At 42.2% G+C, this 15,491-nt stretch overlaps 1 protein-coding gene across 1 annotated transcript in view; it reads left to right on the top strand.

The window, feature by feature from the left end:
• Positions 1-11,284: 11,284 nt before the first annotated feature.
• Positions 11,285-15,491, top strand: part of MYT1L (myelin transcription factor 1 like) — a 369,230-nt gene continuing 365,023 nt past the window's right edge. The window contains exon 1 of the mRNA XM_039531760.1: positions 11,285-11,371. The gene's annotated coding sequence lies outside the window, so the exon portion shown is untranslated. The remainder of the gene's footprint in view (positions 11,372-15,491) is intronic.

Here is a 15,491-nt window from a genome sequence, read left to right as displayed (position 1 = left end):
AAGGGCTGAAGGTGTCTTCTGTACAGGGACATGGACTGGCTGAGAAGGACTCAGAATGTAATACAGTATTGGCGGTACCTTTTTCAGCAAAAGAGAATAAACTTATTTTTGGTCCATCTTAGTGTTAGTGGCTGCATGCATGTGGTAGCGAGAAAGTGTCGGAGGTGGTGGGATATGATATCTTGCTACCAGGCGACAGTGAGAACTGTGACAGCTGAGTTTTAATCTGTCAATAATGTAGAATAATAAAAGGAAAAATAGATCTCTACTAGGCAGATGGCGAGTTTGTTTCATAGCTAACATCTGGGTGGAGGGTGGGGGGGAGCATGAACATTCCAAAAAACATTAACATCCCAAACCTGGCTTCTTCCAGCATCACCTGTGAAGAGGGGAGATGCAAATATGAGATGAAAGACCTATTATGATGGGGGAGAAGGAAACAGGGACAAGAAACCAGATGGTTTATACTATAAATGCTATATGCTATACACCAATCTGGTTTCCTGTCCCTGTAAACTTTATAAGGCAGCGTGTATGATGCTGCATGGTTCAAATTAAAAATGAACATTGCAGAGGTAATAGGGATAACCTGTTCAGTGAGGACATTTGTGTAAATGCATTTTGAGATGGTTTGTCTGATATTCTAATGGCCAGGATAATATCCTGAAGATTAAAATGTACCTGAGTCATGATGATTCCTAACAGGGACCAGCAAGGTGTGATTGTCCCAATCTGGTTGATCAAGGCGGTCAAAGAAAGGGAAGGCTTAGATAAAAATAACTAGCTTCTGTAGAGTAGAAGATTAGCTATGTTATGCATACCTCCCTTAAGTTTTAACCTGATCTCTCTCACCTTAATATGTTTTGTTTTTAATTAGACCACTTGAGTCCTAGACTGCTTGGGAATTTAACTCAGATTATCCATGAAAGAGAACCCTTCATTCTCTGAGGAAAAGTAGTGAAGGGGTAGTATCTGCAGTTGAGTTCTCAAGGGTTCTTCCTCAGAAGGGAGTGGCCTAAGGAGTCCTCCTATGTAAAGGGTGTCACTTGCAGGGTTTAGATCTGATTTAACTTTAGGGGTTTCCCCAAGTGTCAAACTAAGTTTGTTCAGTATTCAGAATTTAGCTTGTCTGATCTTAAAAAAAGACTAAGATTCATCCTCCCCACATAGCAGTTTAGTCTTCGTGATGTTGGTGTTGTTCATAGGCCTGCAGATAGAATCATAGAACTGGAAGGGACCTCGAGGGTCCAGTCCTCTGCACCCGATGGCAGTTTAGGTTGGACATTACAAAAAACTTCCTAACTATCAGAAGTTTTTCCTAATGTCCATTGCTGCAATTTAAGCCCCTTGCTGCTGCTTCTATCCTCAAAGGTTAAGAAGAACAATTTTTCTCCCTCCTCCTTGTAACAACCTGTAAATGGGTTGGGACTCACCACCTCGGCACCTCCTGCTGGTGACTCTGGGAATTGCTCTTTCCAGTGGAGCGCCTCCTCCTGGTGGTGTCCCGTCCGTCGTTCTGTCCTCTGTCATTGTCTCTGGACCCATGTTGCTGCATGCTCGGCGGCATCCTCTTCAAGGCTACTGCCCTCCGGCAGTGCCCCTTAGTCCATCTGCGCCCCCTTCTGGGGGTCGGTGATCAGCAGTCCCACACCCCAGTCACTATGTCCAACCGCCCCCTGAGTCCAATCCCTCTTGTCAGGGATCTGGCGTAGCAATATGGCCAATGGCTGGGTGTACTGCAAGGAGTGAAGTGGGAGGGACCCAGGCCCGCCCTCTACTCTGGGTCCCAGCCCAGGGACCCTCTGGCATCAGCCTCGCTGTCCTTCTCTCCCCTTCCACTGTTTGGCTACGTCTACACTACCCGCCGTATCGGCGGGTAGCGATCGATTTTTCAGGGATCGATATATCGCGTCTCATCTAGACGCGATATATCGATCCCCGAACGCGCTTCTATCGATTCCGGAACTCCACCGCCCCGAACGGCGGTGGCGGCGTCGATATGGAGCGCCCCGGACATCGATCCCGCGCCGTGAGGACGGGTAAGTTATCGATATAAGATACTTCGACTTCAGCTACGTTATTCACGTAGCTGAAGTTGCGTATCTTATATCGATTTTTCCCCTTAGTGTAGACCAGCCCTTTGTTTCCCTGGGCCGCTTCCCCTACGGCCCCTTGCACCTGCTAGGCCCTTCCCTTCAGGGCCTGCAGCCTGGCAGGCTATGGGTTCAAGCTCCCTAGCCTCCCTGAGCCTGGCCAGCACTGCGCTGTCCGTGGTGCTAGTCTCCTCCCTTGGAGACTGACCTTCCCCTGTCAAAGACCTGGGACAGACTGACTGCTCCTGCTCTCATTCATTCATTCATGCCCGTCACCCCAACCGGGGTATGGGCCGCCAACAACAGATCTCCATAGTCTTCTATCCTGGGCCATTCGCTCTAGCTGGTTCCAGGTATAGCCCATTTTTTTGCTATCAACCTGAAGGTCGGGTCACCAGGTACTTCTTGGGTGGCCTCTTTTCCGCTTGCCTTGGGGGTTCCACTGCAGTGCCTGTCTGGTGATGTTGGTTGGCTGCTTGCGTAGTGTATGTCCTATCCAGCCCCGCCTTCTCCTTCTAATTTCTTCCTCTGCTGGGAGTTGATGGGTACTCTCCAAGAGGTGGATGTTACTGATGGTGTCTGGCCAGCGGATCTGGAGAATCCTTCTGAGGCAGCTATTAATGAAGGTCTGGATCTTCCTGGTGGTTGTTTTGGTTGTCCTCCAGGTTTCAGCTCCATACAGTAAGACTGATTTCACGTTGGAGTTGAACAGTCGAATCTTTATTGCCAAAGACAGCTCTCTGGAGCTCCAGATGTTCTTGAGCTGTAAGAAGGCTGCTCTTGCCTTACCAATCCTTACTTTGATGTCTGCGTCTGTGCCACCCTGCTGGTCGATGATGCTACCTAGGTAGGTGAAGGACTGCACTTCTTCCAGGGGGCTTCCATTCAGTGTGACTGGGTCGTTGCTGATGGGATTGATCCTAAGGATCTTGGTCTTGTCCTTGTGGATGTTGAGGCCAACCTGTGATGACGTGGCTGCCACTACGTTGGTCTTCTCTTGCATCTGCTGTTTACTGTGCGAAAGGAGTGCAAGGTCGTCGGCAAAGTCCAGGTCATCAAGCTGGGTCCACAATGACCATTGGATTCCATTCCTACGCTTGTAAGTGGATGTCTTCATAATCCAATCGATGACGAGAAGAAAGAGAAGTGGTGACAACAAGCATCCTTGTCTGACTCCGGTTCGCACCTGGAAGCTGTTTGTGAGCTGCCCTCCATGGATCACTCTACAGTGTATGCCGTCGTATGAATTCTTGATCAGGTTGACCACCTTTGCTGGGATGCCATAGTGCCGAAGGAGCTCCTGCTCTGGGCAGCCTTTATATATGTCTGAGCCTGGCCCTGATTGGCTGTCTCTAAACTGGGCCCTAATTGGCTCACAATAAGCCCCTCTCTGATTGGCTCATAATAAGCCCTGTCTGCGCAGGCACCCTGGCCTGCTGCAGCCCATTCTCAAAGGGAGTGGGGCAGTAGCTGCACAACCTTTTATGCACTTGAAAACTCTTATCATGTACCCCCCTCGGCCTTCTCTTCTCCAGACTAAACAAACCCAGTCTTTTCAATCTTCCCTCATAGGTCATGTTTTTTAGACCTTGCTCCAATTTGTCCACATCTTTCCTGAAATGTGATGCCCAGAACTGGACACAATACTCCAGTTGCGACCTAATCAGCATGGAGTAGAGGAGAAGAATGACTTCTAGTGCCTTGCTTACAACACCCTTGTTAATACATCCCAGAATGATATAAAAGGGAGTCCTAGAAGTGGATGGTGTTTCTCACCCTGTGCCCTTTCAGAAAAGGTTTTCCAATTTCCTTTGGTATGCCCCATGGGATGGCAGATGAGGACGATTGCTATCTTCTACAACTCCGGGTCAGACAACCCTGGAAATGCTTAGGAAAAAAGTAAAAATTAAGCATGTTACTTCATTTCTAGAAAACTGTGATTATAAATTACAGTTTGACATAAAAATCCAATTACTTTGGACTATAAATGGCAGAGGGGCAACTCTAATAGATGATGGACTAGTAGCCATTTTCTAGCACTTTTTACATAGAGTGGGGCTAACTGTCTGAAAAGTCTAACTGAAGAAATAAGGCTAAAGCCCCAGCAAGTGATGGAGGTAAATTTAGAGGTCAAATGAGACTGGAAACACTTAGGAAAAAAATCAGAACTAAGTAATGTGCTTAATTTTGGGGAAATGCATTATTAAGTATGGTTTGACATCAAAATCCAGTTATATTGGACTACAAATGATTGTATCTGTCATCACCCATCATGCTCCAATATATAACCCAACCACTGCAAGCATGGGGTTCAGAAGAAACTTGCCCAGAAGTATGGTAGTGCATTATTATTTGCTATGGGTGTTGTACACCTTCCTTTGAAGCATCTTGTAGTTGGACCACAGGTCTGATCTGATACGGCTATTCCAATGTTATACATGTGCTAGGCTCTGTGCAGAGGAAAATGACACTTACAGCCATTGATAAGCAGAAGCTTCACAGGCCTTATGAACTACACAACTAGGGCCTGGTTCTTGTTTCGAAGAAAGTACTTTCTCCCTAGTTGCAACTGCAAAAGCTGGGTAGGCATTGTTGGCTTAACAGTGAGTGCTTGGAGAATCCTGCTCTATCTGGTAACCCAGTGCTGCCTACTTCCTCATGGTGGAGTCTTCCCTAGAGTAACTATTCTGGTGAGAATGACATGGGGATGGGGGGAGACACAGAGCATGCTTTATGCAGTGCTAATGCAGTTCAAACTTCCATAGATAACTTTTGTTGAATAAAGATGACATTGTAGGCATCACTTTCAAGCACAAGCTCCTTAACAGAACATTACAATCTTGGGTTTGGATGCTTCAGGTGGCATGTAACTGTGTGAAACAGATATTTACCTAATATCTAAGGGTCTGTATAAGCATCCAAATGTCATATTTGGATGTCCTGTTAAGGAGCCCATGTTAAAAAATGTGGACCCCTATTATCTATAAAAGAGATGACGTAAGTCTAATGTGACCATGTGTGTCCACTCCTGCAGACTCCAATCCTGAATAAGGCCTCTGGGTGCTACCATATTCTGAATTTGTATAGTACAGTTTTGAAAATTTAAATGAAGTTTAATATTTTAAAGGTAAAACAGAGGCATTGCAAGAACAAACTCGGTTGTATTTCCAGCAAGAAGGTATCACTTTTCTTTTGAAAAAGGATAAAACTTCTTGAGCCTCACATCTGTCAGTCTGTCTTTCACCCGCCCCTGCCCCCCAGTCAGGGGCGGCTCGCAGCAGGATAAACCTTCTTGAGCCTCACAGCTGTCAGTTGCTGGTGCCTAGAGCCGCCCCTGCCCCCCAGTCATTGCCCACTTCTTCCCATTCACATCATCACACGTTCTTCCATGATGCCACACCTTGAGTCAATCTGTCATTTCCCCATCCTCTTCTCCTAAGTCCCTTTTGAAGGCACACTGCTTTGAGGATGTCAAAGTACTTACTACATAATAAATATGAAAAATTAAGTAGAAGTAACAAGACACACTAGTCATCACTTCTCAGTCTCCAACTTCTGTTGCATGCCTTTCCTTAGCCTTAGTTTATGTAGGACCTTATCTATAACATATGCATAACTCTATGGATTGTTATCTTGTTCTGTGTTTGTACAATGCCTAGCACAATAGGATCTTGGTCTATGACTGGGGCTCCTAGGCAGGGGCTGCAGAGCATCATTTAAAGTATGTGTCGGGGAGTCATAGATTTGTTCCCACACCTGACTTTCCTCTTCCTCTCCCAGGCACCCTCTGCCCAACCAGCAACCTGACCCTCCTGGCCCATGATGCCATACACTCACTGTTTCCAAATGTCAGTGAATGGTATTGCAACCTGGTGCAAGAGGTAACAGCACCACCCAGGTCTGGCCAGGCCAAAAAGTGGTTGGGGCATAGCCTGAGTTCCCCCACCTACTCCTGGCTTCAGAGCCTATGCTCCTTGGTTCTAGCATAATATAAGTAATAAACAATGATCTATGAGTAGTCCTATTTGACTTGGACACAAGGGGACTCTTCATGTGTGTAGCTATTCATGTACGTAATTTTTTGCAGGATTGGCACCTTAGATCCCAGTTCAGCCAGGTATTTAGGCCTGTGCTGAACTTCAAGAACATGAGTAATCCTATTAACGTCTATGTGGCTTGGGGGTAACAAAGGCTGCAAGGTACAAGGAGCAAAAAGTTGTTGTAGAATACATTGTTCAGATCAAAAGTAAACGTGCCTGTGTCGCTTTGATGCTGTTTGAACTACTCGCTTGAAGTTAGACACTAATTTAAGCATCTTGATGAATCAGGACCTTAGATTGTAAATCTTTCATGATCTTAGATTGTGACCCTTTACCCTATTTCTAAAGTGCCTAGCACATTGCTGGCATTATATTTGGTCATATGATATAAAAATACTAAAATAAATGAATCTGTTTCTACTGACTATTTTTAATTAAGTACTGTATAAAACTATTTTAAACTGAAAAACTCCCTTGATGTTCTAGTAGTGAGATTCAGAATTCCCATGATGCTTTCTGATTTAGCCAAGAGAGCTTACAATGGGGACTATTGCTTAACCAGGGATATAAACTAATAAGAATTGAGAAGCATTGAATTTAGAGAGAGAAAAGACCTATTGGGTTATGTAGACCACTCCCCTGCCATTGTAGGATTGTTCCCTATAGTATAACCTGCAGTGCTTTGTTTGGTCCAGTTATAAATGACTTGAGTAATGTGGTTTTGCTAATCTCATAAGAAATTATATCATAGTCTAATAGATCACACCATTAGGAATTGTTTCCTGATATTCAACCTTAATATTCCTTTGCTTAATTTATTCTCATTACTCCTAGCAACACCCTTTAGAATACCCTAAACAATTGCTCTCCCTCCTTGGTGTTTTGAACCATCAAGTACATGAAGAAGGTTACCATGTTCTCCTTTAGTTATTTACTCAAGCTCTCTGTGTTTAGCCCTTTTAATCTTTTCCTATAAGCTATTCCCTCCAGTCCCTTAATTGTTTTTATTGCTTTTCGCTGAATTGTCTCCAATTTGTTGATACTGCGGTGGGGCTGCTCCTTCTCATTGATGTCAATAACAAAATGGAAAGCACACATCCCTCAGTAAATAACAAGCTATAATCTTTCTAGTTTTGGATACAGATTGGTGAACCAGTTCAAATAAATGCAAACCCTCTCCTATACATTTTCTCATTGTTATAAGCAAAATATTTCATTGAGATGCTGAAATATGTTAAATATGTTTTCACTTCAAGCTTCTGTCTAAATCTAGAATTAAGAGTGTCAAATGGTTGGAGAAGAGGTTATTATCATGGTATTTCTGGCCAGAAGCAGTAGTTCTGGAAATCTCATGACAGTCTTTCCTCATGAGCATCCCAGACCAATAATGCACTCTGAAGAAGTTTGTTTAGCCAGATAGACCTTTGATGAACTGCTGAAGTTTAACATACTTATCCAAAATGAAGTTGCAATATGAAACTTTTGAGGATCTTTCATCCTTAATACATGCACTATTCTAGCCATGGTCTCACCAAAATAAATGTGAGTGGCTGTCACCAAGCTGTTATATGTCTTGTGGGTCTCTCATTTTCAGAAGACTGGATAAATATAGCATCAGCCAAACTAGGGAAATTCATGAAAAATGTTCCTTCCAATGTGTCAGTGGTAACAATATTTACTTTCATGAGTATCAGTCATCTTAAGTTTTTGTTTTTTTAAAGAGAAAAGACTACTATTTTTTTAGGAAATATACTTTGCCATGTAGGTTAAGCTTTGGGGGATTAATTTCAAATACAAGGGAAGGTACCATAAACTGTTTAACCTTTGCCTAACATACCACCTACTATGTCTAGCAAACATTCAGTTTCTGGGCTGCTGAATGTACCTTCTACATCCTGAAATCCATGTCCAAGTGAGCAGACATTGGACATGGGCAAAGCTTTCTGTCCACTACAAAAGGAGTTAAGGCTAAGTAAGGGCTGGGCAGGAACGGAATCTAGACAGAACAGCTTTACACAGAGAGCAGCTAATGTGTGCAACAAACTGTTAAGGACAGCAGAAAGAGCAACTTGTATAAATAATTTAAACCCAGACTAGGCAAATATTCGGAGGGGGGTATATTGTGGAGTTATAATTGCTAACTGGGAGAAGAAGGTGGACTCCTGAGCTTATTGGCCCCTTTTTGTTCTAAAATATCCTACAGTCCACTACTTTGCAGTCTGCCACATCCCTTAATTTTTAGTTTTGATCTGGAGTTTTTAAAGCTTGCGTAAGAATTAACTGTACAGCACAGTCCGGAATGTGGCTCTGTCGTGCAATTTGGCTTTACAATTCATTCATTTTTTCCAAACTTTATTTCTCCAGAGTTGGTCTTGGGTTGGCGTTCTCATCCTTGCAAAAAAACACAGGGCTGAGTGGAAGGAATATAAATGCTCCACTGGAGCCAGACTCAAGCTGGGGCAGTTGCTGTCAATATCCTGAAGCTCAGACACATTGACAGCAGGATGGGGGAGGTGTTCTGCGGTGCCGCAGATCCCAGGAATGCCTTGTTTGGAGAGTAAAGGATTAGATTTATATATAAAATACACACAGAGAGAGAGAGATTCAGCAGCACGGTAGTTTCTTGGTTCAGTGAGATACAGCTCCAGGAAACGATCATCAGCAGCTTTGCAGCGTGGATATGGAAAAATGTACTTCAAAAAAAATCTAGCAAATGAAATTGGAGGGTACAATTTACCAAATGTAGCATTGCTCTGTTGTAGGTAAGGGAAGCAGAAGGACATTTTCAGTTGACGTGATTCGTTTTTGGTTTTTTCTTTAGTGCATAATTTATGACAACGAATTTAAAATACTGCTCTTGTTAAACCACTCCTGCGATGGATGAGAAAAGCAGAAATCCTTGCAAACGCACCAAAGGGCACAAATTATCCTATTAATCTAGCTATGAAACAACTTTGATTTTCACGTCTACTTCTCGTGCCTTATTCTTCTCTCTCGTGATTTGACGGTGTAGCCCTATAAAACTAATAATCCCGTGTGGTTTGCAGAGTTCTGTGCCACAGCAGTGTCTATGATAATCTTAGGGTGTTATTTTTTATTCCAGGGTGACCACATCCCCCTAGAGAACAGTTCTCGCTCACACACGCTGTACCCAGGCTCAGCCTTGCTCTCGTGGAGCCAGGAAAATACAAGCTACCATATTTTTTTTTAGCAGACTGTAATAGCAGATTCCTCCTATTCTTTGCTCCACAGAACATCCGATGCGGTGTCCAATCAGCTGAAAAAGTTGCACAGACGTCATTAGCTGTGTGTGTGTGTGTGTGTGTGTGTGTGTGTGTGTGTGTGTGTGTGTGTGTGTGTGTGTGTGTGTGTGTGTGTGTGTGTGTGTGTGCACAGCCAGCTGCAGCTGCTTTGCTGAGTGGAACCTCCATTAGAGCAGCTCTATTGATTTCTGATTCACACTGCAGCATCGGGGGTAGAGTGCAGGAAAGAGCACGTCTCAGAAACAGGAATTAACTGAAGGCATCTCTGTCTGTGTATAAATATAATATGTACAGAGCTGCAGCTATAGCTTTGCTATCGCAGTACTTGCCTAGGAGGAGTCTCACCCACACAATAGAGAAGGAATATGAAGAGCAAATTGAAGCCCTCATAACGCAACAGAGCTGGCCAACTTTAAAATATTAGGCGTGTATTAATATTCTTAATGCCGGAAAAAATCTGATTGCCCCAGAACAGTGGTTTTTATACTTCGCTGAACGGTGACATTTAAAATCTGCAGTTCAATTGTTCTTTTTCTCAGTACATCCAATTGGCTGCATTGGGGAGTTTTCCTAGAATGGTTGCTAAGCGGGATTTTTCATATAGGGTTGCGGACAGAGGCTTTTTCATGTGCTGCTAGGCATGCTTTGCGATGTAGATAGGATTGCAGGGGAAGGGATACAGAAATGATTTTTTCCCCTAAAGGCTCCCTTTCAGGATATTAGACTGTACCTAGATGGGGCTTTCCCCCCTCCTTCCCGCGATCTGTTTTCTAGCTAATAGCTGGAAATAATTTATAGCTGCATGTTAATAGGTTGTCTTGGGTTTTTCAGCATATTTGAGGAGAAATTCCCTGCGAAGACAGTGTGTCTTTTCACAATAACTGCATGTCAGTCTGGCAGACTATAACTGTGAGCAATACACAATTAAGGGGGGAGGGGAAAGCCAGCACGGGGGGAGGGGGAAGGGACGATGGTAATACCTTTAAAAATGAAAGGCAGTAAGCCATTATTAGCAAAAGCTATATTGAGCATGCTTGCCAGACAGGCAGCTCAGCTCTAGTTCCGCCCAGACATGTGCCTTGCCATTTTCATTTTAATCAGGCTGCTCAGGATGGCTGCTGATTCATTTTGCGGGGTGGCCCCCTGGGAGCCAAGGTGGAAGCCTGAGGAGAACTGCTATTGCATCAATGCAGCACTCCACATCAGAGACAGGGTGGGGAGAAAGGCTCCAGCAGCAGAGCGAGTTCGCAATATCAGCCTCGCTATTAATATATACACATCCCCTGTAAAACCCCATCACTCCCCCCCCAAAAAACCATCCAATAAAACAATTAGCACGGGGGGGGAAATCTCTCCTGATTATTCCTTCCAACTGTGTCTCAGAATTTGCTCGAGCTGCCATTTCTTTTCACAATCCTTTATTTTGTTTTTGTTTTAAATCAGCCACCAACGCGGTCCATTTCTCTATTTACCTGGTAACGACTTGGGGGTGGGCTACCTGATTTAGCTGGAGACTTTGATTTGTGGGATTGACAACCTTATTATGCAGTGAGCTTATTATTGATATAATTCTGCTCTCGGTTGCCATGACCACCTTGTGAGAGACATTCAATTTTCTCTCTTCCATCATCATTATCTATGAGGCCATCTGTTGTGGAAAATGAATTCAGCCTCATTTGCATGACTGATAAGCAAATTTTTTTTTATCTATTTAACAGAAGGTCATATGCCGGGGATTTGGAGCTGGTGAAAAAAAGGGGGGGGGAAGCATATCGAGAGGATGAGTGGGAGTGCGTGCATTAGAGGATGTATGTGGAAGTAAAACAGATCCCTCAGGCCTGCTAGCCTATCGTGCTGCATTTGTCATTCCTGCCAGGGCGACATTTTCCCCCCTAAGCTTCTGCACACTAAGGAGAGTGAGAGAGCTTTTTCCCTGCAGTCTTCTTGAAGCCCCCCTGGTTTTTACTCAGTGTTGGTGGGTGTATTTAATTTTTTTTTAATCCCTGGAACCTGGGGTATCTTTTCAGTGTTCAGTGAAGAAAAAAAGCAGCCTTTTCTGGGTCTCTGTGGTATGCTTCTTACTCCTCATCCTTTCAAAGTTGTCGTGAGCCAGGGCTGTTTCTTAACCATGCTGAAATGTCGTTATTGTGGTTAGTTTGTAATACTTAATGGTGTAGATGAAAGCTGTGTTTTATTCAGGGAGCTGATTCTAGGAGGGTGGCTATTGGTTTTTGCAGTTGTTCAATAGTTTATACTATCCATTGTTTGCTCTTTTCAAGTTCTTGCAGTGTTGCTGTGCAGATGCGATTGTATTGAACTATAGGCTAGTTAGTAATATACTGAAGTCTGATTTCAGTGCACAAAAATGTGTTGCTGCATTAAGCATGTTGTTTATATAAACTTGCTGCATGTTGTACAGTACTTTTGATACGAAGATCCTGAGACGACAACTTCTGATACCCATAAAATACTTGAGAATTACAGATATTCAAACACATTCAAATAAAAGATGCTAAACTGCTATGCTTTTTACACAAAATATGACTTGAAGACACAGTGACAGAAAAATAATGGATTTATACTTTTTAAGGTAATATTCACATAAAAGTTGCATTTTAAAGATAACTTTCTTAAATATTTCAAATCTACAATAGTTTGACGTGGTATATTATTCCTAACATAGAACCAGCTTTGCAAATAATGTTGATTCATTTAATATACCGTGTTGAAATCTTCATCCTCCCATACTTCAGTTTAAAGATAGTTCAGATAAGTACAGCTTGAAGAAAATATTGTATAATGTCTATATAAACTTGGTGAAAATTATAAATATAATAAACACTGAAAAGTAGCTGAACATTGTAAAAAAAAAAGGAATCAGAAGTAATTAAAACTTACTCGTTAAGCAGATTCTCTTCCTGTACTTGTATTTGTAACTAGATAAGATTAAACTCAGAGAACAAAAGCAAGTCATTTTTTCCTCTATAATGAACACTGTACACAACCTCAGGTAGACAAACTACCACCCAAAGTTTTGTTGCTTTTGTTTTTAACGTTCATTTCCATAGAAGTGTTTGTAAGCTTAGTTTGTTTTTGTTTTTTAATTAAAAATGTTTCACATAGCTGACAATACTGTTGCTTTAAAAGGCAGAAAGTGAATTATACAGCATCCCCTTTTTTGCTAATAAACATAATTGCATTTCAGTTATTTGCCATTTGCAAAGAAGCTTATTTCTAAATTTAATGCTGCATAGTAACTCCTTGTAACACTGAAATGATCGTGGGTGCTGAATTTCAGATGAAAAGAAGTTTCACTCGTATTCAGGTCAGTTACAATATGGCAGATCTCTGACTTGGCCACAGAAAGGAAGTTCTACTAAATTATTTAATTAAAATTATTCTTATTTTTGTTATAAGAACCAGTTTCCAATAGACCCAGTAGTAGATTATCATAACATGTGACTAATATTTTAAAAGATGCTGTTCCCCTCCCCAAAAATGTATCTTGTACCATAGATTCTTAAAGGGAATGACATTTATTTTGCATCTGCCTTATTTATCATGCATATTCTATTTGTGGCGGACGTTGGATTACAAAACTAATTTCACACTCATAAAGTTGAACACAATGTAGCTCTGATCGTTTGGGTAGATTGTTTGAATGATGCTAGTTTCTTCAGTGGACTTCCACTGAAAGTAACAGAAAAGTAACATGATACTGTTTATTAGCAGACTGTCTTGTAGCATGAACAGGTTGAGGTCTTTTTATTTATTTTTTTCCTCTTGAATTGTTAGGATCTTCCAAAGAGAAATGGGTAAACTTCTGAAAAAGCCTAAGAGACAGCACAGTTGGTTCTCTCTCCCTGACCCCAAAAAGTTAATTATCAAGCTTGGTTGGATTCCTCCTTGCCACCCTGACATTTGACTACTGCTAATTCACTGATTAATCTCATTAATGTGATTATAGTAGGATTTGGAGTTGGCTGCCATTGTTCAGCAGACAGAGCTATTCAGCCCGAGCACTTGCCACCTCATTCAGTTTTGCTGTGATTTTTCAAAGGCTGGTTGAGTGAGCTATTGTGAAAGAGGTTTCTCTGCCTTTCCCTTTCAGCACCAGGAGCTGTCCGCTGCTGATAGCAATTACATTCAGCACTGACTGACTTCCTACTAGTTTACTGGCAATGTGAAAATGACTTACTTTCATCACCTTAATGATTCTGCTCATTGAGGTAAAAGCAAGAGACGCCTTTATGCTTTATAATTAGACAAAATGAAGATGGCTGGGGTAAAAATATAAAATCTGTGCTCCTTAATGCTTCTTTTTCATTTTAAAAGCTGTACTTGCATGCATTTTGTTTAGTCTGTGAAATCAACATAATACTGTAGTTTAAATAGTACTTCCTTGCATCCATGCAATTTTACTATCAAGATATAATGGCATTACAGGTATTGTTATATTCAGTAATGCCTCTCCAAAGTATTCCACAATGAGTTAATGCCACTAGTTTTCCTCCTTTTTACATGAATAAACATATATAGTATCAAACTTAATTCTTCAACATTATGACTGCCCTCACTGGCACCAGCATAGATGGAAGCTTCCCTGCATTGCAAACCCCAGTTTTCAGGAGTTTGACATTGCTAAACACTGTTTGACTGAAACTCGGTCTAAAAGATTTCTTGTTGGTGAATACAGAATATAAACGACTTAGCCTGTTTTCGGTTGCAATAAAAATAATACAATCGTTTTCTGGTTTGAGATTTCTAAATCAGACTAGGCATGATTTGTTTAAAACAAGTATTAGTATTAATTTAAAACATAGTATTAGTGCATGATCTGCTGCTATGCAGTTTGGTATGTGACTTTTATTATGTAAAAGTTATATTGCTATCAGTTAATTGGCTACTGCGCATGCGCAGTAACTTCTTTTGTCACATTTTTCTTTCGTTCCTGTTCTTTATGAACATGGCTCTATAGTCAGAATTGAAGCCACATGTTAAACTATGTTGTGTCAAGGATTAGTCATTAATTCAAAGAAACTATTGCGAACCATTAAAATAAAAATTCTTTTACGTTAAAAGTGCCTCGCTGAAGAGCAGTTAAGCTATTAAATAATGCATGTAAAATATCCAAGTACCCAGTAACACAATAGATTCCAACGATTCCTCTGCAGCCACTACAGGCCATTGGATGGCTAATGCCTATTTTCAAAATTCTCCAAATACATCTCCACAGAATCTACTTTAACCTTGTGTGGGGTTACTGTAAAGCCGAGTTTCACACAGCTCTTAACAGTGTCCGTCAGTGAAAACCTGCTCTTAAGAATAAATCTTTTCCTGTCACCTACCTCCTCTCCTGCCCCCACCTCCAGAAGTACTTTTACCGCAATTGTTTTAGAAGGCTGTACCTTTAATAAGGGACATAGGGAGGGTTGTATAGGAACAGGTTCTTACGGTGACAGTCTAATTAAGGCTGCTGGTTGCTCTCTTCACCCCCCCCCCCGCCCTTTCTAATAAATACAGGACTTTAATTCCAGCCTAACAGTAGTAAGTTTGTCTCGTGCATGAGTTATGCTTCCGGTAGCTTGCAAGAAACTACCACCAGTGAGAAAGTCAATGAAATGGTCGGTTTTCCAGTATAGGTCAGGTGAAATTAGTTCACTTAACGTAGCCTTCAGAAAGAATACAGTGCTCGCTCATTAACGCCACTTAACATCGCCTCCCCCGACCCCCACCCTGAAGAGGGCCAGGCTGTGGGAGGGGGAGGCATCCCAGACCATTAACACTATACCCTCACGTCTTAAGGAGGATAATTAGGCCAATGAATCACCAGTCTCCCAGGTTATTTTCCACACTAGTCTTTTTTTGTGTGTGTGCAAATGCTTCTCATTTATGCAGCTAACTCTGGGCTCCATCCTGCTCCCAGGGGGCGGTTTTGGTACTAGCTTCCATGGCAGCAGGGCTCGGTCCTTTCTTTGCGCCAGCTCGAAACCTGAACAAGAATGTGAGCTTTTTGCCAGGTGCAAACGTTTCCCAGCCATTGCCGTTTGTAAACACCTGTCAGGAGGTATGTGCCTCAGCCTCATGCTAATACC

This window comes from Mauremys reevesii, linkage group 3 (assembly GCF_016161935.1).
Source record: "Mauremys reevesii isolate NIE-2019 linkage group 3, ASM1616193v1, whole genome shotgun sequence".
NCBI classification, from domain to species: domain Eukaryota; kingdom Metazoa; phylum Chordata; order Testudines; family Geoemydidae; genus Mauremys; species Mauremys reevesii.
Note: the sequence above shows the minus strand (reverse complement) of the source record. Positions and strands in the feature narration are given on the sequence as shown.